The 14,228-nt window shown below is 42.3% G+C and overlaps 1 protein-coding gene across 3 annotated transcripts in view; it reads right to left on the bottom strand.

Moving 5' to 3' along the window:
• The window catches only part of OTUD7A (OTU deubiquitinase 7A), a 114,007-nt gene that overhangs the window by 86,459 nt on the left and 13,320 nt on the right, over nucleotides 1-14,228 (bottom strand). For all 3 annotated transcript variants that reach the window (XM_079953213.1, XM_079953210.1, XM_079953209.1), the window contains exon 2: nucleotides 9,919-10,037. The gene's annotated coding sequence lies outside the window, so the exon portion shown is untranslated. The remainder of the gene's footprint in view (nucleotides 1-9,918; nucleotides 10,038-14,228) is intronic.

Genomic DNA, 14,228 nt, shown 5'->3' on the forward strand with positions numbered 1-14,228 from the left:
TAAAGCCCCAAACAGCCTTGGCCCTGTATATCTGAATGAGCATCTCCACCCCATCATTCAGAGCAGACACTCTGGCAGTTCCCTCACTGCAGGAAGTGAGGTTACAGGAAACCAGGAAGAGTGTCTTCTTGGTAGTGGCGCCCAGCCTGTGGAATGCCCTCCCATTGGATGTCAAGGAGATAAGTAACTATGCAACCTTTAGAAAACATCTGAAGGCAGCCTTGTATAGGGAAGTTTTTAATTTTTTATATTCTGGAAGCTGCCCAGAGTGGCTGGGGCAACCCACTGAGATGGGTGGGGTACAAATAAAATAATAATAATTATTAATTTATTATTATTATTAAGCATATGAAAGCAAGAGTAGGGGAAATTGTTTATGTGCATGTTCTCTTTCCCAAAATTACAGACCAGTCAGAATGTTGGATATCTCTTCTAAAATATGTGACTTCAACAGCAGATATCCTCCAATTATATTTTGTGTGAACAGCAAGCTGGATTTATGTCTAATCATTTATGTCTAATGATAGTATTGGTCCTCTTTGTTGGCATTCCTTCTGTGGGTTGGCTATCTGTCCAGACTAGAATGCAAATTTGACTCTTAAAACTTTTGTAACAGAATGCTAACTCTGTCATCTTCGTGTCTAGTTTCTCTAGGTTATGGCATACCCATAAATTCTCAAAAGCAAGTTACTACTTTACATACAGTTGCCAGTGAACTTAATAGTGAGCTGATTATGATCTAATCAATGTTTAAATTTCAGGTATAAATGTTTGGATATGAGAGAGCTTCTATGATTTATATGTTAACTATTCATTCCTTGAGTTTTTCAGGCTGTATCCATGTATTAAGACAATCAAAAAGCTAACTATCTGTAGTTAATTACTTTGGCTCCACATAAAATTGCTTCTAAAGAATTAAGAAAAGTTATGGCCTCTGCCCTTCTAGATGGCTGTTTTAAGAAATATCCTTTGAAGCAGCGTTTCTGTATGTTTTGTAAAGCATTCTCATGATCTGAGTTTAGCTGCAGGAAAAAAAGTTACATGAAGTAAGTTTGTGTGCTTTTTGCTGTCAGATAGGAAAATTATGGGGACGCATGTACGCTGTGGGTTAAAGCCTCAGCGCCTAGGGCTTGCCGATCGAAAGGTCGGCGGTTCGAATCCCTGCGGCGGGGTGCGCTCCCGCTGCTCGGTCCCAGCGCCTGCCAACCTAGCAGTTCGAAAGCACCTCCGGGTGCAAGTAGATAAATAGGGACCGCTTACCAGCGGGAAGGTAAACGGCGTTTCCGTGTGCGGCTCTGGCTCGCCAGAGCAGCGATGTCACGCTGGCCACGTGACCCGGAAGTGTCTCCGGACAGCGCTGGCCCCTGGCCTCTTAAGTGAGATGGGCGCACAACCCCAGAGTCTGTCAAGACTGGCCCGTATGGGCAGGGGTACCTTTACCTTTAGGAAAATTATATTACATTGCATGCTTCTCTAACTGCATTGGCTACCAGCTGTTAGGATTCTTGCTCTGTGCTTGCAGTCATGGGATTGTTTTGTCACATAGTGGGAAGTGACAGAGACAGGATGTTTGGATTACTGTGTTTCCATGATGTAGAACTATTGTCCTTTGTTCTTTCTCTTTGTTGTCTGATGAGAAACAGGAAGGAGCTAAGTCAGAATGCTCTGAGTGTATTATACTGTATGAAAATAAAGTAGATTAGCCAAAATGCTGTGCTGCTGTATTAGTTATGCGAACCGCTAATACTCTGCAGGTTCCGTAAGTGTGCTGATCCCTCTTGGTATCAGTCGCTGTGATGTTTGGGCTGGAGAAAGCTTTTGAAGCTCCCGAACGATCGACCAGGAGGAAGAGAACATGCCAGTAGGGCATGTGTCTCTGCCAGGGTTCTATACACGAGTAGGATGATCCTAACACCAGCTAATTAAGAGCCAAATATGGGGCTCAACTCTGAATGTATTTTTTCTTTTTTATAGCTTATAGCTAAGCAAAAAAAATTGTTACTACTACTACTAAATATTTGCATGTTTCCTATGAAAGCAATTCTTTGAACTTTCAAAAGCAATATGTCATACAGTGGTACCTCGAGTTAAGTACTTAATTCATTCCGGAGGTCCGTTCTTAATCTGAAACTGTTCTTAAACTGAAGCACCACTTTAGCTAATGGGGCCTCCTGCTGCTGCCACGCCGCCAGAGCATGATTTCTGTTCTCATCCTGTAATTCTGTTCTCATCCTGTAACCTGAAGCTTATGTAACCTGAGGTACCACTGTATAGTTATACAGTTTTGGTATTCATCCACAATCTGCCATTAAGCTTAGACAAGCTGCTGCCTTACATGGCAATGGGGTTGTAATTAAGAAACAGAAGGTATTTTATACTGTATACTTAAAGCACTATAGAAATTATAATAACAGCAACAACTTAAAATGGTTCTATCACATTGCAGAACGGCTATCATTGTAGTAATTGTCACACACAGAGGAGGTAAAAATAACAAATAGAATGCTTTTAACCTCTTATTAAACAAACTGTAAATGATTTCCTCAGACTCCTGAGAAAAAAACATTTCTCCAACTACAAGATTATAATGAGCTAAAGGAAGAGGCACTAGAGGACGGACACTGACAGTATCATGTGAAATTGGTAAGAGGTGTTTTTTCCTATACAGTGGTACCTCGAGTTACAAACGCCTCAGGTTACAAACGCTTCAGGTTATAAACTTTGCTAACCTGGAAGAGTTACCTCGAGTTGAGAACTTTGCCCCAGGATGAGAACAGAAATGGTGTGCTGGCGGTGCAGCGGCAGGAAGAGGCCCCATTAGCAGAAGCACGCTTCTAGTTAAGAACAGTTTCAGGTTAAGAACAGACCTCTGGAATGAATTAAGTTCATAACTAGAGGTACCACTGTACAGTGGAACCTCAGGTTGTGGACAAAATCCGTGATGGAGGCACGTCCACAACCCACAGCGTTCGCATCCTGAAGCGCTGCGTCTGTGCAGGCACGAATTGGCGCTCATGTGCAAAGCGGGATGTAGCGCTTCTGCGCATGCCCGAGCAGCAAAACCCGGAAGTAACCCGTTCCAGTACTTCTGGGTTTCCTGTGGTCCACAACCCGAAAACACGTAACCTGAAGCATCCGTAACATGAGGCATGACTGTATATGCTTAGTATACTGTACAATATAATTGGCAAAGCAGGACTATTGAAGGTAGACACCAAGACAGACTGCAGTTCAGCATCAGAACTAGTGCAGCAACTCAATGTAGTAGTGATATGGTAATGGTTAAGCTTATTTCACTTCTAGATTTCAAGAACCAATTCAACTGACAAATATTTATTCATCCTTCATAAGCTTTGTTACCGTGGGCAATAGATGTGCCATTATCTTGGTAATATTTTTTGCTGGCTTTGGTACACCTAATTTCCAACCAAAAGATAAACAGACTTTTTCTCTCTGTGTGCACAAGTCTAACACTTATAACCCAGGGGGAAGGGAATGGTCAGGACACCTGAAATAAAAGATAGTATTGGGGAAGAAAATGCTGCGTTACTAATACACATGAGGTCAATTATTTCGGTTTCCTAATGCAGTTATTTTATTTAACTTGGCATACATAAAAAACAGGATATTGAGTTCAGGCCTGAAATTGCTTGTGGTTTTGAATCTGTTGAATACTAGGAGCTGGGGATGGTGGATGGTGGAGAGCACTCATCTGAAAAAAAATGTTTAGCTGTAACTGAATGCTGGACACTGGCTACAAGCTTGTATCCTTAGTTCATTTGTTCTCCACTGTGCCTACTATTATTGTAGGTCACTTCTTGGCACTATTCCAGAAGAAGAAACCAAACCCATTTCATCATCAATGAAGCTTTTACTTACAGTACGCTTGACTCACTGAGATACTGCTGAGGTCGTAAAACCTTTTCCTAAGGAAATTTATTTATCACATATCAGAGTCATAGTTCAACTCAGCTTCACTCCCTTTTTAAAAGAAAAAATCTTACCAGAAATGAACACATCTTTTCTAAAAGTAAGTTTTTGTTAGATGAACATCAAGCTAGATACTGAAGGAAGAAGTTAGCACAGAGTTATAAGAGTTAATGTGACATTTTCTACAATCACTTCCAAGATTTGTATGGCATATGACAGCTTTTCAAAGGCACAGCCCTGCCTCTGGTAATCTCTTCTTGAGAAACTTAAGCCTACAAAGCTTAAAATCTAATTCTGATGTATGCTGGTTGTCCTTCAGTTTGAAGGTTATATATGTAACTTCACCATGTAACTTAACAAATAATTTTAAGTGGAATAAGCATTTTTTTGACTGTATACAGAAAAACAAGGTCTTACACAATTAGTCCCATGAGATTTGTGTGAATTGACATGATAGCATATATAGTCTTAAAGAAACAAACCATTATTGCCAATCTTTTGAATACAAAACATTTTTGCTAATAACTCTTGACATTCCATATCTTTCTGCTCCTTCCTTTTGCTTTGCAAGCCACTACCTCTCTCAATTCCTCTTCTAAAAAAACTATAGCACAATGAAGATTTTTTTAAAAAATATCAGATATACATTTGGACACAAATGGCCAGTATAATGGTTACTTGATGTTGAAAACAAAATGCTGTAAATGCATTTTTTACAAGTAAGGGATAAAAAAGCAAGCTAATCACCCAAATACCATAGTAATGCAATTTATTTTTCAGTCTTATGCATATCTAAAATATGTCACTGATTTCTACAATTTGATGTTGCTGCCCTGTAAATATTTTTCCAGACTTGCAACCTTGGGCGATCAAGTAAACAGTCATGAGATTTAAGTATAAGACCAAACTGGAAGGCAATGGGTAGCCTCAGATGTGGTTTCATTAGTGAATGAAAAAAAAATCTCAGTTAATATGCCAAGAAAACGAAGAAAAGTGGCATTATATAAACAGACAAAGGAAAGGATGCAGCTGCAATGTGTGTTATCAAGAAAAAGCCTCCTGGGTGTGGAAGATAAAAACTGGGTTAGGGAGCTTGATTTGCTGGGACCATCCACTTTATAAGCAATTGTCTCAGTTGTCTAGAGCAGGAGTCTGCAACCTTTTCAGAACTGGAAACCACTTTTCATTCCACCAGGCAACATGGGACCTATTTTCACCCTTTTCTGGCCTTGAATTACTCTCTCTTTCAGAAACAAGAAGACCCTTGATGGATTAACAGCAGAGATTTATCTAGACCGGCATCCTGCTTCCCACAGGGACCAATGTCTGAGTAGCCAAAAAACCCCAGAGATTGGAGGCAAAGATCCTTTCCTTCTCCCCAGCAAGTAGCACTGTGTGGCTTACAGTTTCTGAAAGTGGAGGTTCTACGTAGTCATCATGCCTATGCTGATTATTTTGCTGTTTGCTTCTCCTGCAAGTGTGGGGAGGGTAATTCCAGTTCCTTCACAGCTATCCACTGTGGAACCACCTGATAGATCTGGAAAGCTTCAAAATAAAAGTGTGTGTAGGGACAACTCTGATTTGTGCAGGGGTTGCTCTCTGGGTCATCAAGCATGTTAGTGGAGCACACATAAGCCCGCCCCATGAGGCCCCCATTATGCCCTCTTCCAGATCCAAAAACAGCCTGCACATACACAGCTCACATGTTCTCTGAACACACACAAAATGGGGGTTGTCTGTATGAGGAAGGCCCCAACCTCCAAGCAGGACTTCGTGTACAGAATAAATGATGAAGCCCTGGCCTTTCGAGCTTGTAAAACAAACTTGTTGAGGACTGAATGCCACCCACTGATCTTTTTGTGGGGTGGGGGTGGGGCTGGAATATTAAATTGAAAAAGGTAAGGCAGATTCCTCCAGATTTCTCAGAGTCGGAGTCCTGAGCTTTACCCCCAAGGTCATGCTGAAAAACAATTGGGCCTGGGGTCTGATGTTCCAAAAGAGTGATTTAGATTTATCGTAATTAATTTGAAGGCCAGATATTTCTGCATGACCTTGAGGAGACTCACTACAGCAGCACTAAGGAAGACAGCAATGTAGTCTGCAAAGAGACTTAAGGGGTGGGGGTTACAATAAAAATAATAATTTATTATTTATACCCCACCCATCTGGCTGGGTTTCCTGGCCACTCCGGGTGGCTCCCAACAGAGTATTAAAAACACAATAAAACAGAATAAAACATCAAGCATTAAAAACTTCCATAAACAGGGCTGCCTTCAGATGTCTTATAAAAGTCAGATAGTTGTTTATTTCCTTGACATCTGGTGGGAGGGCATTTCACAGGGCGGGCGCCACCACCGAGAAGGCCCTCTGCCTGGTTCCCTGTAACTTTGCTTCTCGCAGTGAGGGAACTGCCAGAAGGCCGTTGGAGCTGGACCTCCGCGTCCGTGTCAGTGGTACCTCGGGTTAAGTACTTAATTCGTTCTGGAGGTCCGTTCTTAACCTGAAACTGTTCTTAACCTGAAGCACCACTTTAGCTAATGGGGCCTCCTGCTGCTGCTGCGCTGCCAGAGCACGATTACTGTTCTCATCCTGAAGCAAAGTTCTTAACCCGAGGTACTATTTCTGGGTTAGTGGAGTCTGTAACCTGAAGCGTCTGTAACCCAAGGTACCACTGTACTGGGCCGAAGCCATTTAGGGCTTTAAAGGCCAGCACCAACACCTGAAACCTGTTTAAATTTAAAATGGTGAGAGTGAATTTAGAATTCCTGGCATGCCACAATGCTGGCGCAGCAGCCTGCAATAGCGGCTTGCACCTCCCAAGCCTAAATGTTCAGGTGAGTAGTGAGGGGAGGCACAAACACCGCATTTCCATGTGGCTGCCCAAAACAAATGCAAACAGCAGCAGCCTGAGGAATCTCCAGAGCGGAGGGCAGCTAGTGGCGCGTCCACAGGCTGAACAGTGACTCCTGGTAGCTGCTGCTTGCGTGGCAGCCAAGAGATCATTAAGGCAAGCCACAGCTGGCAGTTCTGGAGAGGCCAGCAGCTCTCCAGTGCCCTGCCATGTGGCACCTTGGCTGATGCACTCCGCCCGGAGCAGCGCCGCCCATCCGGCATCAACAGGAAGAGGCAGAACCTGCACATGGTGACACTAATCATCTCCATAGCCAGTAACTGCCTTCTTCCTCCCCGCCTCCTTTCCGACATTGTCATATACCACCCTATCATGAACCTAGACAGCATCTCAAAAAGCAGGGATAGTTAAAGCCATGGTTTTCCCAGTAATGATGTATGAAAGTGAGAGCTGGACCATAAAGAAGGCCAAAGAATTGATGCTTTTGAATTCTGGTGCTGGAGGAGACTCTTGAGAGTCCCATGGACTGCAAGAAGATCAAACCTATCCATTCTTAAGGAAATCAGCCCTGAGTGCTGAAGCTGAGGCTCCAATACTTTGGCCACCTCATGAGAAGAGAAGACTCCCTGGAAAAGACCCTGATGTTGGGAAAGATTGAGGGCACAAGGAGAAGGGGACGACAGAGGACGAGATGGTAGGACAGTGTTCTCGAAGCTACCAACATGAGTCTGACCAAACTGCGGGAGGCAGTGGAAGACAGGAGGGCCTGGCATGCTCTGGTCCAGGGGGTCACGAAGAGGCGGACACGACTAAACAACAACAACAACAACATGAAGTTTAGCTGGTAGTACAGTGGTACCTCGGGTTAAGAACTTAATTTGTTCTGGAGGTCCGTTGTTAACCTGAAACTGTTCTTAACCTGAAGCACCACTTTAGCTAATCGGGCCTCGCGCTGCCGCCGCGCCGCCACTGCACGATTTCTGTTCTCATCCTGAAGCAAAGTTCTTAACCTGAAGCACTATTTATGGGTTAGTGGAGTCTGTAACCTAAAGTGTATGTAACCTGAGGTACCACTGTATAAGATGATGCTTATATGTGGGTCCATTATGTAGTTGCACACAAGTGTCTGGAAAGCTAGTATATTGTGCGGAGTGGTCCAAGATCACTTTGCACTGTGGCTAAAATTCTTGCAGTCCTGTTGTTCAAGTGTCTCCTCTACATGAGTTCAGAGGATAAAGCTGTTATCATATTTCAGATACAGGAGAGGCTTTTGAGGACAGGAGACAAGAAAGCATTGTTCTAAGTCAACCATGAAGGCATTGGCATAGTGTGGAGTCAGGCCTGTGCCTGTAGGAGTGTCACTGACTTGAAGATACAAGTTCTCCCAGAACTGAAGTAATTGTGGATAAGTACGAAGTGACAGTGTTTGGTGGCGAGATGTACTATAGCCCCATCAGGAATTATATTTCTGATGGCTTGCAGCCAATTTTAAAGAGATATACATTGACAGGGCAGATCAGCATCACGCCAGCCAATCTCTTCAGTTCATTTAATTTCATTCTGGCCAATAATAGCAAGACTATTTCAGATTAATCTTATGGAGTTTTAAAACGAAAATGATATGCAAGGGAAATTATATTCATCATAAGGAGATAAATTGCTGCCTTATACCAAGTTGGACAATTGAACTAACTCAGGATTGTCTATTCTGACCAGCAGCTCTCTGGAGGTGTTGAGGCTTGAACCTGAGACATTGGGCATGCATGGATGAGCCAAGGCCTTCTCTTCCCTTTAGCCAAGCATTTGCAGAAAGGATTGGAATTACAGGTACAGATCTAGGAGCAGGAAGGTGGAGGTAGTTTTAAAAGTAAAATACAACAGTCCCTGAGCAAATTGAACCTAAAAACAAACTGTGGAGCCATTTGTAGAATTACATTGTCTCCTGGAGCACAGCAGTTTCTGGAATACTGCATCAATAGTAATTTGCTTTAGTACATGAGGGGAAAAGCAGTCTTGGACAATCAATCAAACAGCACACACTTACAGGAATGGCAAAAAAACAACAACCAGAAGTGAACACCACATGCTTAGTCATCAAAAGAAAATCAATGTATACAAAGGAACATTTAAGGGCCATTCTCTAGAATCTGTCCTACCCCAGAAAATTATGGCGTTCAACTGCACAGTGTAAATTCTAGGAGCTCAATACAACTACAAGCCAGAGAGAAAGGAAGGCGGGGAAAATATTAACAAAATCTCATCTTCTAAATTGCCACATTTTCAAGTTCAGTGAAGAGTCTACAATTCACAGGAACCCAACAGAGAACATAAGCCTGCAATACTCTTAACAGTACAATTCATTCCTGGTTTTATTATATGCTGCTCATAGCTTTAAGTCAAAGGGGAATCTCTGGTGAACAACTGCTGAACCAGCATCAAGCCTTTCCTGGATATTAGTGTTCAGTTTCTCCATCTTGTTCTTGATAGAGCTGGCCTTTGTAGAGTGAGGTGGTTGTGAAAATGCAAGGTGGGGCACTGTAGGGAAGCCTGAAGAGTTGTTAGTGGTAGTAGATTCCTGCTAAACTATCACTTTCAAAACCTGTCTATAAATACAATTATAGAGAGCAGGCAGTAAACAGAGGCACACTTATTTGATACATATGTCAATGGAAGCTTTGCAAACCACAGGTGAAAGTGATCTTCATTACATATATCCCCTACTGATACAGGTTGTTAGGAATGAAGTATCAGAAGCCTACCTCTAAAGGCACGAATTGCTGTTATCACTACTGCTAGTTTCTTTCAGTGGCTGGCTAATGGCCAACCAGTTAGTGCTCCCAAATAGCTCTGTGCATACTACTGGCAATCTGTAAAGATTACATTTTGGACTCAGCTACATTAGTAAAGAAAAAATGTTTTATTTCCATTACCACCCTGTGACACCAGGTAGCGCGGAGGAGTTCCATCTTTTACCTACACTTGAAGCTTTACAGTGCGTTTTCCTGAAACAATTTTTTGATGTGTCGAGATCCAGCTTTTGTTTGATTTTATTATTTGCATTTAAAATGTCAGTTACACTAATATACTAGCAATGGTACACAATGAGTAAATTTACAATAATTGAGTTCATCACTTACGGAAATGGATTGTGGAGGAAAAGTCACTGAATAACTACAGCTATCCATCTGAGATCTGCACAAGAACAAGCCTGCTTTCACACGCTGCTCACAGAATCTGAAGATGTCAAAGCCCTTTCCTGTAAGAGAAGCATTTAAGAGAAGTACTTACTTTTTATGCAGTCTTCAGTAATATAGAAGAATAGTTATATTTCCCAGCACAGTAAGAACGCTCAGACAATTCTGTTTTTAAGTCCTACTAAGGCTATGTTATTGGTATGAAAAACAATGTTTAATGCAAATCCTAATACCCTTTCTAATTCCACCAGTGTGTTCTCTCTACATACTGAGCTGAACTAAACCCCACAACATTCTCTTTTCTGCCACTTATAGCTTAATACAGGCATTCCCAACCTTCGGTCCTCCAGATGCTTTGGACTACAATTCCCATCATCCCTGACCACTGGCCCTGCTAGCTAGGGATCATGGGAGTTGTAGGCCAAAACATCTGGAGGGCCGCAGGCTGGGATGCCTGGCTTAATAAGACAAAAAGCAGTCCTAACAACAGAATTTAAAAATCAGTTTTCTGCTAGTTATACACAAAGAAAGGGGAACACCATGCATAAGAAACACAATCAACCCCTCTTCCTTTCCATCTGGCAATTTGCATCACATTCCCACTTAGTCTCTATTAATGTATTAATGTATTTATTTCTAAAAAGTATATCCTATCTCTTCAGCACACTGGTCATCTATGCAACTGTTAATCAATGAAAATGCACAACAATAGTGTTGTTCAATAGCTTATAGTATTAAAATTCCAGTATTAAGAATAGGGCTGGCTGATATCTGTTTTCCGACATCATAATAGACCACCAGCTAAACTTCGCGATATGGCGGTATATTAAGATGTCGGAAAGGAAGAAGGGAGGAAGAAGGCAGTTGCTGGCCAAAGAAACCACTAGCATCACCGTGCGCAGCTTCTGCCTATTCCTGTCAAGGCCAGGTAGGCAAATCCGCAGCCTCCTCCAGCGCCCAGCGTACGGAAGGAGCCCGGCCCCGCAAGGCACAGGGCAAAGACTCTGACTCCTCCGCCAGCGTCTGCCTGTCCGGGCTAAGGGACTGAAGCAGGTGCCCAGGTGGCCGGTTTCTTTAAACTGCTCTGCTGAAGGGTGTGGGCAGCCGCATGCCCCTCAGCGGAGCAGTTTAACAAAGCCCCCACTTTACCTTGATTGACTGAGAAGCAGGTGGTTCAAGGAAGCCCACTTCTCAGCTGATCAAGCCCCCTGCCTCCAGCTCGGAGTGGGGGCTTCGCTAAAGTCGCACGCCCCTCAGTGGAAAAGTTTCAAGAAGGGAGGAACAAGCTGCATGGGCTTCAGTGCCTCCCCATGTTAGCGTAGGAGGGCCAGAGCGCTGTGGCGACTTCACCCGCCGGTGGCAGAGGGACTCAGGAGAGGGGGCTGCTTCAGCCGCAATACAGCGCTGGGTGGAGCAGCCCCCAGGCTCCGGCCCTCATACCGGTCCAGGGCGATGTAGCGATACATCACCCAGGTCTACCGAAGAATAAAACAAGTACTGTAGCAGAAATTCATAAAACGGCTGCAATTCCTTCAAAAACCCCAAAGGCCTTTTAAATAAGGTTGTTTTACCACTTTTCTAAAATCAAGAATGAGCAAGTGGCCTCCAAGTAACACGCTACAGAAAAGACCTCAGACATAAATAATATCCAACGTCTGAAAACAGGCATAAAGAGCAAAATTTCATCTGAAGAGCTAATGGCATGAGAGGGGCATGTGAGAGGTTTTGGGTAGTGCCCCCACTTCCAAGAGTCACACTAACAAGGTACAGTAGCCTAGCGCAGAAGGCTCTATCACCTCATGAGACCAGGGCCCTGCAGGATCTGATTTCTTTCCGCAGGGCCTGTAAGACAGAGTTGGTCCACCTGGCCTTTGGCTTGGAGCCAATTTGATTCCCTCCCTCCCTCTCTCTCTCTTTTTTCTTTTTCTTTTCCTTCTCCTCCTGCGATGAGGCTACATTTTAATATTTTAATGTTCCATTATTTTAATTTTGTATTTTATTTTTGTTTTTAAGTTGTAATCATTCTTCTTGTTTTTATTATTGTTTGTAAGCCGCTCTGAGCCCGGCCTTGGCTGGGGAGGGCGGGGTATAAAAAAAATTATTATTATTATTATTATTATTATTATTATTATTATTATTATTATTACAAAGTGAGGGAAAAGTTGAAAAGCAGCTTAGAAAGATCAGTGGAAATGACTCCCATGTATCCTAAACTCCAGTTCTCTCCAAGTGATTCTGTCGCTCTTGCTCTTGTTTGTTGTAGCTTTTTTTAGTAATAAATCTCCAAAATCTTTTTTATTGCCAAATTGTCAACTTACTTTTTTTTTGGCCAAAATTCATGCTCTTTCACCTTTTCCTCATATGACTTCCTAATTTTAAAGGAAGCCCTCTTACCTTTTACAGCTTCCTTCATTCTGTTCGTTAACCAAACTGGCATCCTCTTATAATTGTTCAAACTTTTTCCAGCAATTCATTTAAGCTTTTATTATGGTGGTTTTAAAATGCTTTCAAGGATCCTAAAAGAATTGATGCTCATCACTCCCAGTTTTCATATTCCCTCATTTTAAAAATCATTTCCTCTGGCATAAAGGGCAACAATCCCACAAAAAGGACCTCGTACTTTTTACACATTTTATATCAAATAATAACTTTAACCACCCCACCCCCAGTTAAATTATGGAATTTCCTACCACAAAATGTGATGGCAATAAGTAGCTTATATTAAAAGGGAACTACATTAACCCATGGAGGAAAAGGCTATCAATGGCTACTATGCAGGTTGGCTAGATGTTATTTTCAGGATCAGAAGCAGCGTACTAGTTGTTGGTGAGCAGGGACAGAGGGAACAGAATGATGGGCTAGACTGGTCTTATCCAGCAAAACTCATTTTCTGTTCTTAAGGTGACATTATGTCAACAAACATGCAGTGTTAATATATCATTTGTTTTAAAAATAGTTTTATTTTTGAAGTTTTCCATAAAAAGTGGCACAGATTGGGATATAAGACAATTGCTAGCTGGGCTAATCAATTTCACCAATCCACTGACATTAATGAGACTGAATGGCTGTGGCAAGAACAGAAATGGCTGCAGATCTACATCTGTGATTGTCCGGTTCATATATAACATTTCATTTCCCATGCATCTGTGTGCATGCCCAAGGTCAGCTGGCACTGTACACAAGCACAAAATTATGTGAACCAGCCATTCATCACTGTGAGAAATGCTCAGAAGAAACCTGCCCTCTTTGATCAAGGGAAAGGGAAGGAAGGAGGGGAAGGGGGGAGGACAAAGTCCTGAATACAGATCAGGGTGAAGTCTAATGTTTTTATAAGATATTTTAACCACATTTGAAGGCTCTCTGGTGCTTCTATTTGTATTTAGAAAGCAATATATTCAATGACCTAATTTAACAAAGCAAAGATTGAGAGGAGACCAAAGCTGTTAAATCTGGATGTGCCATATCATTGCATCCCTAATTCACAGCACTAATAGAAAGAGATCACAGTTGTATTTTATCACCACACTCTCAAAATCAAAAATTATGATGAATGTGAAAGTGTGAATCTCAAGAACTTCCAGACTCACCACCAGTGTGAAAACCTACCCACTACTACTAAAGGGCATTTGTAATGAAAACGGTTTTTCTCCCAGACATACCATATTCACCCAGAAGAAGCAACTTTTTGACTAACTCCCATAGCCCTCGTTTACAAAAGATGTTCAATGTCCAACGTGCACACAACTTCCTTTGCACTCACAGATTTGAAAATACAATAGGTTAGGTGGGTCACAGTAACAATTTTTTCAGTACAGTGGTACCTTGGTTGTCGAACTTAATCCGTTCTAAGAGTCTGTTCGACTCCCGGAACTGTCTGAAAACCAAGGCATGGCTTCTGATTGGCAGCAGGAGCTTCCTGCACTCGATCAGAAGTTGCGTCAGACATTCAGCTTCCAAAAAATATTCACAAACCAGAACACTCACTTCCAGGTGTGCGGCGTTCGGGAGCCAAAACATCTGAGTACCAAGGCATTCGGCAACCAAGGTACGACTGTATTAATTTTTTTCAGTATTAAATTTAACCAAGTTTCAAAAGATTTTACATTTCCACTTCACATCAATTAAGAGATTGGTGCCACTGGACAAAATCACTACAAAATCTGCGCCAATCAAATCCTCTAAATGCTTTCCTTGGTTCATTTTGGAGCCAATTACTTGTCAAATCTCTGGCCAGCCTCACTTTTCCTGAGGCT

This window comes from Podarcis cretensis (genome assembly GCF_951804945.1).
Source record: "Podarcis cretensis genome assembly, chromosome: 14".
Taxonomy (NCBI): Eukaryota; Metazoa; Chordata; class Lepidosauria; order Squamata; family Lacertidae; genus Podarcis; species Podarcis cretensis.